This window comes from Notamacropus eugenii, chromosome 1 (assembly GCF_028372415.1).
Source record: "Notamacropus eugenii isolate mMacEug1 chromosome 1, mMacEug1.pri_v2, whole genome shotgun sequence".
In the NCBI taxonomy this organism is placed as follows: Eukaryota; Metazoa; Chordata; class Mammalia; order Diprotodontia; family Macropodidae; genus Notamacropus; species Notamacropus eugenii.
The window spans coordinates 284,408,247-284,425,384 of record NC_092872.1 but is presented as its reverse complement, the minus strand read 5'-3'; the positions used below and the strand labels follow the sequence as shown (position 1 = coordinate 284,425,384).

The window sequence follows — 17,138 nt, the reverse complement described above, 5'->3', positions numbered from 1 at the left end:
CACACATTCCCCGCATTTGTAATCTCTGCTCTTGGCTCGGGAGAATGGACGGATGCTTGCCAAGGTGGGGAGCCCAACTCCCCCACACTGGAATTTTCCTTCCTTCTACACAGTGTTTGAATTTAGAATTGTTTGTGTGGGCAGCTCAGGGAGACTGGTGTGTGCGTGGCTCCCTTGAGACAGGCTGCCCACGCTGCCTAGAAAGGCCCCTTTCTCAGTCTAGGGGGGTAGTGGGAAGCTTGACTCCATCGGGGGGGGGGGGGTGGGGGGGTGGGGGGGGGGGGATGGGAGGAGTAGATAGAATAGTGCTGGGTGGGGAAGGCATATGATTCTGAGGCTGTGTGCCACCTGGAGAAGCAGAAAGTGACTATAGTGGGAAATTCAGTCCTCCCTCCACTCCAGGGAGGTCCAGCTTGAGTTACCTAACCTCTGTGCCTCAGTTTTCTCACCTGGAAATGAGAGGGTTGGACTTCATGCCCCTTCTAGCTCCAGTTCTGGGTCTCTGATACATTAAGGTTCCTTTCAGCCCCAGAACAGTGATACTCCTTTAGACCTCTCTCCCATTGAACATCCATTTTGAGAAAGGGTCCAGCCTACCCATCCCTCATCCTCTGGAATGTTCCATCATGGTCCCTCGTTCCCCCCCACCCCATCAGCACCCCTCTGTACATTGTCTTCCTCCATTAGAAGGGAAACCCCTTAAGAACAAGGGCTCCCTTTTTACTGTGTACCCTTAGCATTGGCCCAGGGCCAGGTATACAGTAGGTGATTAACGAATACTAGCTGAATGACTTCCTGGCATGTAGTAAGGGCTTAATCAAACACTTGAGCTTGACCAGATAGGTGATTCTCTGGCATTAGGTCTAGCACTGGAGCTAGGTTTTCTGATCCTCTGGAACTGTGACCCTACATGAAATGTTACCTGGTTTTAGATGGAAGATCCTCTAATCTATTTCTGTCCAGCATATCCCTGACATATGGGAGGTGAGGCTTACGCTTCTATTGGCCTGGATGGCTTCTCTGGGGGTGAACAGGATCCCCTCCTTATCTGTTACTCTTTATGCCAGAAACTGGGAATGGGATATGCCTGAATCTGGGGTTCATCCTGAGCCCCACTGTGGAGATGGCACGTGCCTGGGTTTGGGGTCTGTCCTGGGCCCCACTGTGGGGGTGGGATAAGCCGGGGTCTGGGGTTTTTCCACTAGGGCTGGAGTCTCTCCATATTAGAATCAGATGGAAGACCCAGAATTCACGGACATGTGAAATAAACACAGTTGGCAGTGTAAGTCCCCCCTTGCTTGTGGTGGACTCACCTGGGAAGACTCACAACACAGCACTCAAGAATGGCCTTGGGAAGGCTCCCCAAGCCTCCTTACAGACTCACCCCTTCCTTGCCATTAGCCTGGAGGGGGACGGAATTTCAAACCAACCCAATTAACTTTTAAGAAAAATCTGCCATGTGCCAGGCACAGCACTAAGCTCTGAGGATATAAAGAAAAAAAGAAGACAGTCCCAATTTATAAATGAGAAAACTGAGATACAAAAAAATTCAGTGACTTGCTCACTGTCACATAGCAAGTGAATGGTGGAGGTGGGATTTGAACCCAGGTCTTCCTGATACCACCTTTAAATCCTTCATTGGGCCAAGCTAAAGATAAAACATGATCTTTTACAATTAGTGCAGAGGAGCTAGAAGGGACCCCAGAGCGCATCTACATGGACCTACCCATTTCACAGGCATCAACCTGAGACCTAACAAGACTAGGCAGAAGTGGCAGGCCTGAGATTAGAAGTGAGATTCTCCTAATCTCAAATTTTCCCATGCTGCCAGGCATTCCTCTGATTGGTCCACTCCTCCCAGTACCTCCATTTTCCAGAAAACCTCCAAATCCAAGGTTCTTGATTCCTCTTTGGGCTCCACTGTGGACTTTCTTAACAAGTCCTTCCCCATTCCAGCTAGGACCTCCTCTCCTCCACCCTAAACCTTCTGTGTCATCTTTCCCATTAGAAAATAAACTCTTTGAGGCCAGGGGCTTTTTTTTTTTTTTTTTTGGTATTCTCAGCATAGTGTCCAGGCACAGAGTAGGTGCTAGTTGCTTACTGACTTGACTAAATTTCCTCCTTTGAAATGAAGGGATGGTAGCAGTTGGCCCCTAAGTATTCTTCCAGCTCTAGATCTGTTGTTGCCTTCATATTCTCACCACAGAGTCCAGGCACATAGTAGGTGCTTAACAAATACTTGTTGACATATCTATGGCGGGTGGTCTCGTCAGAAATAATGGCATGCTACTCCTAGCTGAGTCCCCAATAGGAGTGTTAAAGTGATTCAAACGTTTATCAAATATGTAGAACTCCAGCCTCAGCCCAGATGCTGCTCGGGGCCATATGGACGAGGAAGCGTGGGAGGAGGCCCCTTTTTTCTCTCTCCAGATGTATTGGGTGTGGCTCCACATGGAGGGAAGCTGGGCTTTGAGTCAGATCCCCTTAAATCCCCAAGAGCTTAAGTATCCATGTCCCCACATCTTTGCTCAGACAATTTTATGAGTATTTGGGGGAAAAGGATCAACCACCCTCCCCCATCCCTACTTCACACATACGCTAAACATTGCGACAGAGGATCCCTGGAGGTTGAACTCCCTTAGCCGCGATGGCGACACGGTTCAGTCTTACCGTATGAGTCCCATATGTCTGACACCTTTCTGTTTCCATAGCGGCAGTGGTTGGGCACAACAGCCATCGCCTTCTTGAAACACGGTCAGCACCCTCGCATCTGGCCAGAGGTGGGGACAGGGTGTGGCCAGTCCACTCCAGCCGCTCACCAGCTCCTGCTTCCCTGGCCCATGCCGGAGTCATGCCTGGCAGTTTTGGGGGGTCTTGTTTTGGTCTTTCTAAGCATACCCATGTTGCACGGGGCTAGGCATTACTGACCTGGGTATTCTCTTTCACTGTCCCCTCACTGTGAGGGTGGGGGGGTGAGCCCTCATCTTCTTCTCCCTCATCCCTCTGATGTTCATCAAGATTCAGTGTCTGTAAGCCAGCATTCAGAAATCACAGGAAGGAGTTTCTTCTGTCTACACTGGAGCTGGCTCAATCAATGGCTAGGTTAGACACTTATTCAGGAAGTACAGAAATGAAGTGAATAACCAATGAAGTTTCAAAGCCAGTGTGGCCGCTGGGGTCCTGGGAACCCGTCCTCGGGGGCTGGTACAGGCAGGATGCCTTCTCAGGCAAGGAAGGGGCATCCTCTCCTGCAGACCACAGGCAGCCACTCGGGGAAGCCTTAGGGCACTGTTGATCGGCCCAAGGCCTACCATGAAGCCTAAAGGTGCCGCCCCAAGGAAAAGCACCAGCTTGAAAGAAAGCCAAGTCAGTTTCCAAAGTGTCCTTTCCTCCTGCTCCTTTCAATGAAATAAAAAAATGGCGCTTTCCTTCTGGGCTCAACTACTCCGCCACCTTCTCCATGGAATGCCCCTCCCTCCCTGGACAATATTTATCTATTTAAATAATATAATATCTATTTAAATGTGGTAGGGCCTCCTCTTCCCTCCCTCTGCCCCCTCCGAAATCTGTGGAATGCTAGGACTCCCTACTGTGCCTAGTACACAGGAGGAGATTAATAAAGGCTCATTAATGAATGGACTTTAATTTTGTATCCTCAGGGTTGTTGTTTTTTTTTTTTCTCCTATGCCCCTGAATAAAGCAAAATAAACTGAAGTGTGATGGGGGAAATGGACTTTAAAGGAGTATTTCCGCAAAAAAGGCTAGAGCTTGTGGGGAGAGCCGCAGTTACCCAACTGATTTCAGAGACGAAGGTTCTCCTTCCTTCATTATTCCGGTTAAGCCTAAGGAACTTAGGCTCAAAAGTACGAACAATAATATTCACACTGTCTTAAAGCAGCGCCTTGGCTGGAAAACCAGTCAATCAGGGCACATTTGTTAAGATGCCTACTGGGTGCGAGAGAGGCGTATCCTCAGGAAGCTGATGGTCGGTCTCTCCAGGCCCCAGTCTTCCAGCCCTCCACCATCACTACGCACGTTTTCCTCTAGTGGAGTTTAAAGAGGGAGATCTCTGCGGTGTCTCTGGCCAGCCTTTACCCTCTCCTGTCTCTGTACGATGTATACGACACCTGAGGTCAAATCACGCCCCGAAAGCAACCGCATCAAAGAAGGACCCGAGGGGCCCCTGTGCCCACGAGGCAGGGTGAGGCGGTTGGTAGAGCCCGGAGCACCTGCGGGATCAAAGTCTCCTCCTGGATTCCCAGGCAGCTCTGATTGTCCGCAGGAGCCCCCGCCTGAGTACAAAGGCCTGGGACAAGTGTTGTGGGGAGCCGTGGGGGAGGTTCCTGGGAGGATGCTTAGCCCAGGTGCTTGCATCAATTTAAAGCCAATAAAAGCCCGGGGCTCCCCTTGCCTGGTGATTATTTTTAGCTCTTGACAAGCCAGGCCCTGCAGATGGAAAGCCGAGCTGCGGATGGCTACAGAGATTTACAGCCTGCCTTTATCTCTGCTGGTGTTTCCTCTCTAGTCCCTCAGACAGGGCCCTGAACATGACTCACGCAGCATCTCGGGCTCTAGTCCATTGAAATTGGCAGCTTTCTCCCCTGTGACCCTCCCAGTGGGAAACTGGAAGCCTGGAAATCCATTTCCCGTTCTGGAACATGCCCGCCAACCTTTGTTTTTGTTTTTAAGGAGTCGTGAAACGGTTCTAGAGAACCATCCGTAGCAGAGGCTGCTATGATACTTGACTGCCCCAGCGCTGGAGCTGGCTCCCGGTCCCTGAGGGCTCCAGCCTTTGCAGGGTTGCCATGGCAATACTAAGCATCTCGACTCGAGTATTCTGCTGCCTCCCATCTCGGTCAAACCAGCAAAGAGAAACCAAAAACAGGAAACCGGGAATGGGAAGCGTCCCCATGCCCAGCCCCACGGAAAGCAAACACCGTCCCGAAACAGGCTTCCTTATAAAGCAGGGCCTTGGCATCAGCGGCTCCCGGCACTGGCGTGAGGAGAGAACAAACGCAACGGGTCATCCGTCAGGATTTACCCAGGGTGGACACCACAGGCCAAAGGGCGGGGGGGCGAGGAAAAACAGAAAGGCACAGCTGAGAAAACGCATTTCTCCGCAGCTCTACCTATGAGCACTAAACTACGCTGTCTCCCACTGACAGTCGCAGGCTGAGGCAGTGTTTTTAGAAAACGGGAGTGGCGGCCAGGGCAAAGCAGGGAACTGAAGACTTTTACAGGTTTTATTAAGGAAAAACAAGCTTCATTTTGTCATCTCTTCCCTCAGCTCCATCATTAGCTTTACCTTTCTAACCTAGCCCATGCAGGCGCTCAATAAATGCAACATGCTTTTAATGTGATAGCTGAGTTCCACATCTGTACAGCTCCTGCTCCCACTGGGTTTTTATTACTCATTTTCTCTCTCTCTCTCTCTCTCTCTCTCTCTCTCTCTCTCTCTCTCTCTCTCTCTCTCTCTCTCTCTCTCTCTCTCTCTGTCTTTCTCTCTCATCGCATCTCTCCACCTCTCTTCCCCTCAAATCTCTCTCTACCTTGTTCCCATCCCTCACACACACGCACACACACACACATACATACACATGCCTTTTTGGAGACAAAATATATACATGCGTATAGATGGTATTCCAATTTAGTGTAGTTTTCAGCTTGAATAACTTATTTAATCTATGTATTTTGACTTAATTAAATGCTAAAATTATTGATTCACTATTTCTACCTGACTAGGTTTCCCATAAGGAGGTGCATTCAGATGATAAACTGAAAAGGAGGGAAATGAAAAACCCATAATTAAGAGCAGAGCAGGTCAAGGAAATCTGAAAGGACCTTGAACGTGGGTGGGGTGGGGGAAGGGCTTAAAAAAATTCATAATCTCCCTTTTCTAGGCTCTCAACCACTACCGTTGCTGCTTATCATACATGGGGTGAAATGGAAATGAAGAACTGAGAGGATGTGCTGATCAAAAAGAGAACAAAGAATGGGAAGAAATTTACATTGGGCTCTACTTAAACAGGCCAGAGATTCACCGGAAGTAAACTTTAGGGCAGAGGATCAAAAGTAAACACAAGTCAGGAAGAAGAAAGTATGAATCCTTCCTAGCTGTGCAACTCTGGGCAAGTCACCTAACCCCTGCCTGCCTCAGTTTCTTCTTGACTTCAGGTCCAGACATCTAGCAACCACACTTAACTGCTCCCCGCTGACTCCCAAAATGAATCTGATGGAGACACCTGTATTCACTTTCCACAGCTGGGACACATTGACTACAGACCCCAAAATTTACAGAGGGGGTTTGGGGTGACAAGATGCCTCTGTGGTCCCTGCCAGACCTGAGAGTCGGTGGTTCTGGGTTACCAGAGTTGCATTATTATACTCAATGTAGGGAGAGCCTGTTGCTTAGCAACCCAGGCATTTAATCTATAGCTACCACATATAAATAATAAGGGGATAAGGAATAACTTTAGACCCAGCACAAAGGGTGAGCCCACAGGTTCAGTTCGTCCATCTTTCTTTTATGTCCAGTTTGTTCACAGACTGTCCCTAGGACATTGAGGCCTCTCTGGTCCAAGTCCCTCAATGTCCAGGTAAGAAAGTGAGGCCCAGCTTCCAGAAAGAAGAGGAGATTGTCCCAAGGTCCCAAGGTATTGGCTGTCACCCACCTTTCCAGTGAAGGTTTTGATAAATGTTGCAAGGAGACAACCTAACAATTCTAAAGGGAAGAAAGGCAGGTTATCTAAAGCCATTTGCAGACACGCTCCAAATCACTACAAATCAGAGTACTAGGTTGTAGTGACAAACCACCTCCAGTGTTCTCTGCACTCCCCACCCCCAAGCCTGCAGATGGACAAGGGTTAGAGAAAGCAGAGAAAGGGGACCTCATATTCAGGCTGGCTCTAGATAGCTCCCTTGGGCCAGGCCCAGCTTCTTCCTCCCTTTGCTTATCACCTATGGGGCTTGCTCTACTGTCACTCTGGACATTACTTGAAAGGAGACTTCATTGTTCGTACAAGCAGAGGTGGGATTATCTATCACGGATCTCAGCTCACAAAATCATTGAGTCAGATCTGGAAGGAATTTTGGGGGCCACTGCATCCAATCTCCTCATTTTGTTGGTTTTATGGATATAAAACTGGTTCTGGAGCCAGGAAGACCTGAGTTCAAATCCAGCTTCAGACACTTACTAGCTATGTGACCCTGGGAAGTCACCCTTTATTTGTCTCAGTTTCTTCGTCTGTAAAATGGAGATAAAAAGTGTCGCTACCTCACAAGGTTGTTGTAAGGATTAAATACAATTAAATAATCATTGCAAAGCATTTGGTAAATAGTCTGGAACATAGTTATTATTATGTAGTTATCATCATAATCATTATTAATGAATGGAGTGAGGTTGAGACAATCAATCAATAACCACTTATTAAGCACCTACTATGTGTCAAGCACTGTGCTAAGTCCTGAGAGTGCAAAAAGAGGCAAAAGATAGTCCTTGCCCTCCAGGACCCCTGAGTTAATGGGGGAGATCACATGCAAACAAACATACACGAAGCCCTACACGGGATAATGAGGAGATTATGAGCAGAGCACAGAGGAGCTGGGAAAGGCAGGATTTGGTCACTCAGCTAGTAAGGATCTAAGGCAGGATTTGAACTCAGAATTTCTGACTCCAGCCCCACCAAGCTGCCCATTCTACTCCCTATCCAACAAGTCTGAGGCTCCTTCTTGGTTTTCACAATTTGGATTTGTAGAAAAAAACCAATGTCTTGCCATGACACAGGGATTCCCCATTTGTCATCCATGTGCATGGATGAGGGCTCTGCTTTTTAACAAAGTTTAGAGATACGCTTTAATGTTCAGGTTGCCAGGCAACAGGCACCCCTATGAAGTTGGCTCTCCTTTCCTGCCACCTTCCATTCCAAATAATGAGATGTCAGGCAAGGTTCTGGAACCATGGTGGGAATAACAGCCAGGATTTCATCTCAGCCTCTGTTGACAAATGGCCAGTAGCTGCTAAGGGCAGCCCTGAGCTGGTGTACACACCCAGCTGGGCCGCTGATTGCTCTGCATGGTCTGGACACACTCACCCTCAAGCTGGTGGGTGAGGCAGATGGCCTGGTGCCTTTGGGATTGAGCCCCTGATCTGAGCTCAGAGGGAGAGGATGGTCACTCTCTAGAGGACAGGCTTGTTTGTGAGTCTGGATGTACATGTACACTCACACGTGCATAGAGCTGTGTAAACATGGAAAACAAAATAAAGGAGCTACACGAGAATGCCTACTTTCGTGACTGGGTAATTTTCCACTGATGTGAAGCAAGCTAATTTTTATTAGATTCTCTGCTAACTTTGGACATCCTGTTTTTCAAAACAAAATCATCATTGACATTTGCAGAAGCCTTGGAAGACAAAGTAACAACACCGGCGTTTGTCTATTACTCTAATGGCCTGAATGTCGTCACGTGAGCTCCACCAAAGCAGACTGCAACTCATCCATATCTTTTTTGGCTTGAGTCCATGTCCTCCCGTAGTACAGTAGATAAATTTGGGGCATGAACTGACCCTGCTTTCTAGAGGGAATATGTAACATGTAGCCCAATTCATCAATACAAACTATATGATTGGCTAGCTTCTCAGGGATAGAAAGGGACTATAAAGACCACCTAGTCAACGCTTCTTATTTTACAGATGGAGAAACTGAGGCCCAGAGACAAGTGATATTACTCCACAGCTATCATACAAGCAGGGAAGTGGAAGGTCTAAGATTTTAATCCAGGGTGCTCTTAGTACTATGTAATATTGTCTCTTATGACCCAAAGAAGCTGTGACTGACCCAAGGCCAGTTAGTAAGTGACCAGTCAAGGCTGGAATCCAAGACCAACAGGGAATGGATAGGTCCTTTATTGATCACCTTTGAGTTCTAATAAAGCTTCAGTAATTAACTAGCCTGAGTGGGTCACAGTCTCAGGTTCCTCATCTGTAAAATGGAAACAATAACAGAACATTTCTGTTGTAAGGATCAAACAACATGTGAGTGTTCTGCAAACTTTGAAATGCTATGTAAATGCTATTATTATTATCTTGTTTCTAATAGCATCTTCATTACTAAATTCAGTTCCTCTCTGCTCCCTTACTCGATCAGCCTTCCACTGTAACAAAGACTTAAAAAGAGAAAAAAAAAAACCACATTAACCATGTCTGACAGAGTGTTCCGTTGTCCTCACCCATAATGAGAGTAAGGAGCTACATTTCCCTTTCTCTTCCCTAAACAATGCTTAGTCCTTACATACAGAAAAGTTTGGGAGAGAAGAGGTATTAGACTGACTACCAAACTAAAGGTCTACAGAACTGTTGTGCTGACCTAATTGTTGTATGCCTGTGAAATATGGACAGTCTACCAGGGCCATGCCAGGAAACTGAATCTCTTCCATTTGAACTGTCTTAGGAAGATTCTGAGGATCTACTGGCAGAATAAGTTACCAGACACTAAAGTCCTTGCTCGAGCTGAACGGCTAAGCATGCAGACTATGCTTCAGAGAGCACAACTCTGATGGGCCGGCCATGTTGTTTGAATGCAAAATGTATGCTTGCCAAAAAGACTATTTTATGGAGAATTTACATGGTGCAGGCGATCACATGGTGGTCAGAAGAAGTGATACAAGGACACTCTTAAGGTCTCTCTCAAGAACTTTGGATTTGACTGTGCAACATGGGAGACACTGGCATAGAACTGCTCAGCATGGCATGCCCACATCAGAAAGGATGCTGTGCTCTATGAGCAAAGTCAGATTGAGACAGCACAAAGTAAATGTAGGATGTGCAAAATTGGAGTAACTATCCCAAATATTCACACAGATTTTCTGTGCCCAACCTGTGATCGAGCATTCTGAGCTTGAATTGGTCTGACCAGCCACATTTGTACACACTGAAACTTCATTTTATCATGGTGATGCCATTTTGGTCCTCTTCAGAAATAAAGGGCAATGACCAACCAACCAACCAACCAACTCTTCTCTGTTTCCTTTATTGTAGTAACTGTGTACATTGTTTTCCTGGCGCTGCAACCTTTGCTCTGCATCAGTTTATCTAAGTCTTCTCATGCTGCTGTGAATCTTGTCATTTCTAATGGCTCTGAGTAGTGCACAGAGAGCCAGCCTAGGAGTCAGCTAGGCTTGAGTACCAGCCCCACCTCTGGCCCTTCCTGGCTCTGTGACCCTGGGCAGGCACTTGGCTTCCCAACTTCCCAGGCATCTAGGAGAGCTTAAGAGGGTAAGCTGAGGAATCATGTTGTTTTGCATGGTGTGAGGAATTTCCTATGCTGATGAAGTCACAGACCCAGCCAAGGAAAAAATATCCCTTGTGTTCATGTCCAATACCATGCTTGGTCATTCCCTCACCCATGTTCCTCTCTCCCTCCTTTCCTTCCTTCCTACGTTCCTTCCTTCCTTCCTTCCTTCTTTCCTTCCTTCCTTCCTTCCTTCCTTCCTTCCTTTCTTCCTTCCTTCCTTCCTTTTTTCCTTCCTTTCCACTTTAAATATTCCAAACCTTAGTTTGGAAGTTTCCAGTCAGAGAACTGATTATATTATTTCCTTGCTTTTTACAAGTAAACCCATATTAAGGAACTTGAAACAGAAGCATGTGAATTTGACATCTAGCTGAGCTGAGGCACGTCTCTTCCCAGAGAATCAGCTGAGAATCAGTCTGACAAGTTCATTGCCAGGTTGGTCCCAACCTATTCTGGTCACTATCAAAGGCAGATATCCCCAAATCACACCAAGCCTGAGGCCCCCAATCAGCAAAGGGGAGACCCCTATGAAGGACACACTCCCTGGCCCTGGAAGCTTCAAGGGCTGAGAGAGAGGAACAATTTCCATGAATCAGTCACTCCGAGTACTTCCTTAGGGAGCTGAGGGTTAGTTTTTTTCCTCTTTGATAAAATATTCCACCCTTTCGGGCAAATATTGAGGGTGATCCATTACAGCTCTTTGTTTAAAATAACAGCATCTCCTCCTCCCTCACCCCATGTGCTGTTGTCTCTATGGCCCCTCTATGGCTGGGTCTCTATGGCCTCTCTCATGGCTGTCCCCTCCTCTCAAATCACATGGTCCCCACCACTCCGGTTCAGGTCTCACCACCTTCTGTCCAGGATATCAAAATCAGCCTTTCCAAGATCTCCCTGCCTCCAGTCTCCCCCACTCCAAGCCAGACCCCAAAGCCACCAAAGTGATTTTCCTGAAGTCTATCTCTTGCCATGACACTCTCTTCTTAATAAACTTCAGTGGCCCCCTATTACCTCTAGGGCTGGTCCAGCACCTGGCCCTAGTCAAACACTCCAGTCCTTAAGGCATTTCTTCCTTCCTTCCTTGCATTTCTCAGACCAGTAATCTAGCCTCATTGCTGTTCGTCCCACAGGACACTCCATCTCTTATCATCTTGCCTTTGCACAGGCTGTTCTCCATGCCTAGGATGCCCTGCCCCCTCAAATATGCCTGTGAGAAGTACTTGTTTCTTTACAGCTCAGACACCATCTTCTACATGAAGCCCTTCCTGATGCTTCCCAATTCCTTTCCTGTTCCCAATGCCTTCCCTTCATGAATTGCGTTATGTTTATTTTGTAAATGGTGTATATGTTAAAAAGAGTGTGTTTATATATAATATTACACATAGTACACACAGAGTACACACATATATGACACATGTGTGTCTGTATTATGTGTATACATACATCTTATTCCTTTGAGAAGACTAAGTTCTTGAGGGCAGAGAGTGTTGTCTTTTTGCCTTTGAATCTCCTGTGACTGGCACAATATTTACCTCACAGGAAATCCCTAAATTTGTGTCATTGAGTTCTTCTGTCAAGTAACAAACTGCATAAGTCCCAAACCATCCTTCTGGGCAGAGAGGGTCAGGACCTCCACCAGGGCTCCCTTTGAGGCCCAAAAAGGCAGAACCATCACCCCAGGTCATGACCCTGTTTGGGCTGATTAATCGGATCCTTCCCCAAAATTATTGATCCCCAGCTCAATGAGAAGGAATCTCAAATCTACCAAGAGAAGGATCTATTGCATTAAAAATGAAGTAAATCCACTCACTGATAAAGAACCTCACAGAAAGCTAGCTTCCCTCTGTTGGGTGGGAGCCCAAAGGCAAGCCTTGGACCTTGGGAGAAAGGCCTAGCTTCCCTCCTCTTACCAAGCCCTCAACAGACTAGTCTACAAGAAGGATGAATCACATGGGGTCCTGTAGGACATTCACTGGAAAGATGCTGAGCTGCATAAAAAAAGGAAAAGCTCCTACATGTACAAAAATATTTATAGCAGCTCTCTTTGTGGTGGCCCAGAACTGGAAATTTTGGGAATGTCCATCAATTGGGGAATGGCTGAACAAGACGTGGCATAATAATGTAATAGAATACTATTGTGCTGTAAGAAATGACTAACAGGAGGACTTCAGAAAAGCCTGGAAAGACTTATATGAACTGATGCTGAGTGAAATGAGCAGAACCAGGAGAACATTGTATACAGTAACAGCCACAGAGTTTGAAGACTGTTTCTGATAGACTTAGCCCTTCACAGAAATGCAAGGACCTAAAACGTTCCCAAAGGACTCTTGAGGCAAAATGCCATCCACATCCAGAGAAAGAACTATGGAATTGGAACACAGAGTGAAGCAGACTATTTTCTCTTGTGTTGTGTTTTGTTTTGTTTTGGTTTGGTTTTTCTCATGGTTTCTCCCATTTGTTTTAATTCATCTATGCAACATGACTAATGTAAAAATGTATTTAATTAGAATGTATGTTGTAAAACCCATATAAAGATTGCATGCCATCTCAGAGAGGGAGTGGGGAAGGATAGGGAGAAAATTTAGGACTTATGGAAGTGATTGCTGAAAACTGAAAACAAATAAATTATTTAAAAAAAAAGAAAGATGCTGAGCTCTTCTGCCATCTCTAAGCATGGCACCCTTGCCACAGGGCACTCAGACTCCCTGGCCAAACAGAGATGGTGTGGCAAAACACCCACTGCCTCTGGAGTGAGCACACTTAATCAATAAACATTTCTTAAGTGTGTGCCAGGTACTGTTCATATCCTGCCCCTGATGCTCACTGCCTGGACAAGCTTGGGGAGATTATCCAATCCCCTTAGACTTCCCTTTCCTCATCTATACAAGGAGTAGAGTGGCAAGGGGGTCTCCCAGGTCTATCCAGATCTATGATCCCATAGCTGAGAGAGGCTGCCATTGGTCCTTTCCACATTGCTGACTCCCAGATGAATCCTGAACCCCAGCTCCCCTGCGTCCCCACCTAACTCCCTGCTTTCAGACCTCATCACCCTATGGAAAGGAAGGACAATTTCATGGAAAGATTTCCCAAATACTTAGTTAGAGCAGTCCTTTACATGTCTCTGTTTGCTTGGGACAGGTGGAGAGAGAATCAACTGGGGAGGAGGTGAGAGACAGAGCAGACACAAACAAGGAAGAAAAAATGATAAAATTCCAAAGACCATGTCCATTCAAAGAAAACTAAATGGCCTTTTAGACCACTATCTTACAGATCCCCAGAAGTCATTCAACTCAGTTTCCTTGTTTTACAGAACAGGACCCCAAAGTCCTGAGAGGGAGAGGGAATTGTCCAGCTCTAAGAAGAGGGGCCTTGCCTAAGAGAAGGCAGGACAAGATGCCTCCCTGAGTTCTTGGCAGAAAATGGCAGGGTTTTTGCATGTATTAATTGAGTTACTAAGTAATTTTTGCTCCTTTTATTACGAGAAGAATAAGTTATAATATCACACAGGCTGCACGGGTCACACAGAAGCAGAGCGCAGTTTTGAACCCAGAACTTTTGCCTCCATATCCAGGGCTCTTCCTGCACCATATGAATTATTCACCTTTCTATATGGCTTTCATGTTTGTAAAGCACTTTACAGTCATTAGCTCCTTACAATAGCTTTAATCCTTATCCTCAATAATGATAATATTAAGAATAACATAACATAATAGTAACATGGAGCTTTACAGTAAGTCTGTGAGATAGATGTTATTATTGTCCCCATTGCACAGATGAGGAAACAGAATTTCAGACAGTGAAAAGATTTGCCCAGGGCCACACAGAGCTGGTGAATAGGTCTGAAGCAGAATTTGAACACAACTCTTCCTGATTCCAAGACCAGCATGCTGCCCACCAGACTATCCTGCCTCTCTATACAGTCCTCTCCTGGTGCTGACAATGCCAAGGACCAAGGATGGGTGATGGTGCCTGTCTGGCACCTGTCCCAGGTCACACCTCCCAAACTGGCACAATACAAATTTTTTTCTCAAGGGGACAAAGGCAGGTGTGAGTTCGAGGGGCGATCACCTACCCTCAGATGATTTAAACACAAACTTTCCATTCAGTCTCACAAGCAAAAAGGCATTGGAAGAGAGTGTCACTATCTAGCAAATTTACTTGCTGTCATGAGATCAATGGAGAATGAAAGTAATTTGGAGAGCTGGCCACCCTGAAGACCACCCTTCCTGCGACCGAATGGTACAATCTCCCCAGAATTCACAAGGCGCAGCCAATAAGCTACCGTCATTGGTTGTATCGGCTGCTGTTCCCTAAGTCTGCAAAAGCCCTTAGCCCTAAGGACATTGTTTCTCTGCCGGCCATCCCTCATTGATGATTCTGGCACAGCAGAGACAATGATGTCATTGGAGATATGTGGTAGAGCAAGTCACAGGGTCACAATCTGGGGCTGGAGGAAGGCTCAGGTCACCCAGTCCAGCCCCTCCCCCACCTTCACATTTTCTTTAAAAAGATTTTGAATTCATATTTTTCACTTAGCTTAGATTTCTCTCTATAGCCCACCCTCTATCTCCTCCCAAAGAACCCTCCATCCATTATAACAAGTATTTCTTTAAGAAAAACCCAACAAAATCAATCAATATGTGCAAAGATTCATGTCAAGGCATAAATAGAGGGAGGTGTCTTTTCAGGTCACCCTTCTTAGAACTGAGCAAAGTGATGCCGGGAGTAACCCCCAATTTGTCAGAGCAATCCAAGGTCTTACAGCCAGTAAATGGTGGAGCAGACTTGAGCTTCCTCCACTGTACAAGGATGTGGTGGCCAAGCTGACCTGGGACCGCTCCCAGCTTTAGATGGAGGAGCCTGTCTATTTGGGGTGAGTATCTTAACCTCCATGGGCCTCAGTTTACTACTCTGTAAAATGAGGGGAGTGGAGTCAAATGGCCTCTGAGATTTCTCCCAGATTCAATCTACGAGACTATAGTTAGGATTCAAACCAGGGTCCTCTGATTTCAAATCCAACATTTTTTCCACCATATCATGAGGTCTCCCAAAAGAACCTGAAAGAGACTTGACCTGAGACTCAGAGGACCAAATTCAAATTTTACCTGGTGGTCAGTGACCTTGGGCCAATCACTCGGCCTCTGGCTATCAGTTTCCTTATGTATGCTATGAAGGGGCTGGACCAGAGGCCCTCTGAGTATCCTTCCATGTCTAGATCCATGATGCAATGGTTCTCTCCCAATTATGCTTTGCTCTTGGCTTTCCACATTTCAGCCAGAGAAGAATTTTTTTAAATGAGGGTATAATAGATAGAGTTCTGCGTTCAAATCCCACTTCAAATACCTGCTAGCTGTATGACCTTGGGCAATTCACTTAACCCTAGGCCACCAAGGACCCTTTCACATCGAGAACTCTGATTCAAGGTTTCTTTGAATCTAGCAGGAGAATGGAGATTCTGCTGGGGCCCCGGGGGCAAGGCAGACATGCCTGAGGAGCAGAAGTCAGACAATCCCAACGTTTGTTTGTCCACTCGATCTCTGTCCAAATGTGGAGGAGGGTTTCTATGCAGAGAATCTGGAAGAAGACACATTTTTGCTTCCACGTTTCCAAGAAGTCAGTCAACCCCCTGCCATGTGCCAGCCCTGGCATTGTCCCTCTGGGCCAGTAGTTGCATTAATAAAGCATCCCATGCTTTCCTGTGCCTATGTTGGGGGCTGGTGAGCAGCTACCATGGTCCTCTCATGGGAAGGATCAATACTCAGCATCAAGTCCTGCATCCATCTTGAGAACCTCCCAGGGGGCCAGAGTGAATCCCTGTATGAAAGGGGTGCTGACTGGCTTTCCTGCAGGTTGGCAACAAGTCCCATTTCCTAAAGCAAGTGCCAGATGGGTCTGCCCACCTTTGCCCAAAGGATGGTTTCTCCATTCTGTGCCTTCTCTCCAATCCCTACCCCCTACCCCCTCATCCTCTTTAATGTGAATTGTGACGTGCACTCACTCAAGCAGTTGGCAGGGAAGATGATTCTGACAAAGCCATCTGTTTCTGCCATCGGTTGGCACTTCAGAGACCAGGAAGAGAGACACATAGACTCCCCACCTTGAAAGCAGAGCTCCTCCTCCCTCAGTTCACTCAGAGTAAGACTGTCCCACTAGTGGGGCCTCAGTTATACCTAAACACTGTTTTGGAAGGAACTATCATGGAAAAGCGCAGCAGAGATTATTAGCTTTGAATTCAGAGGGACCAAGTTCAAATCCTGATCATTTCACTTTGTGGGTCCTCAGTTTTCTCCCCTATAGATGGAGGAGGCTAGCCTGGACCTCCTAACTCTGTGAGCCTGTCTCCCTAATGGAAGAATCATGTTTGTGGTTAACAAACTTTTCTACTTAAGGAATTTTAACTCTTCGTTTTTGTGCTGTGGGAGAGTCTCTCTCTGAGTCTCCCTCTCTCTGTTCCTGGTTGTATCTCCCCCCTCCTTCCTTCATTCTGCTTTTCTGACTTAGGAGAGGCATTAAAAAGAAAAAGCACCAGTTTCACTGATGTTTCTTATTCTACACTCTTCTTCCCTTCTTACCCCCACAGAAAATCCTCCCTTACTGAAAAGAAGAGGCATCCCTCTAAACCAACCAAGAGAGAAGCAGACATGGAATACCTCCCCCCTTGACTGAGAGGAGAACCCATGTTTAAGGTTACAGACTCACAAAGATTTAGAGAAACCTCAGGGGTCAGCTACTCTAATGCCTTCATCTGACAGACAAGAAAATTGAGTCCTACAGGTCAAGGGGCAGTTGGAAGCACCAGTGCACAAAGCCCTGGGTCTGGAGTCAGGAAGACTCATCTTCATGAATTCAAATCCA

The 17,138-nt window shown here is 46.5% G+C and overlaps 1 protein-coding gene across 3 annotated transcripts in view; it reads right to left on the bottom strand.

The window, feature by feature from the left end:
• Positions 1–17,138, bottom strand: part of PTPRE (protein tyrosine phosphatase receptor type E) — a 177,205-nt gene that overhangs the window by 92,962 nt on the left and 67,105 nt on the right. The gene's annotated exons all lie outside the window — the stretch shown is intronic.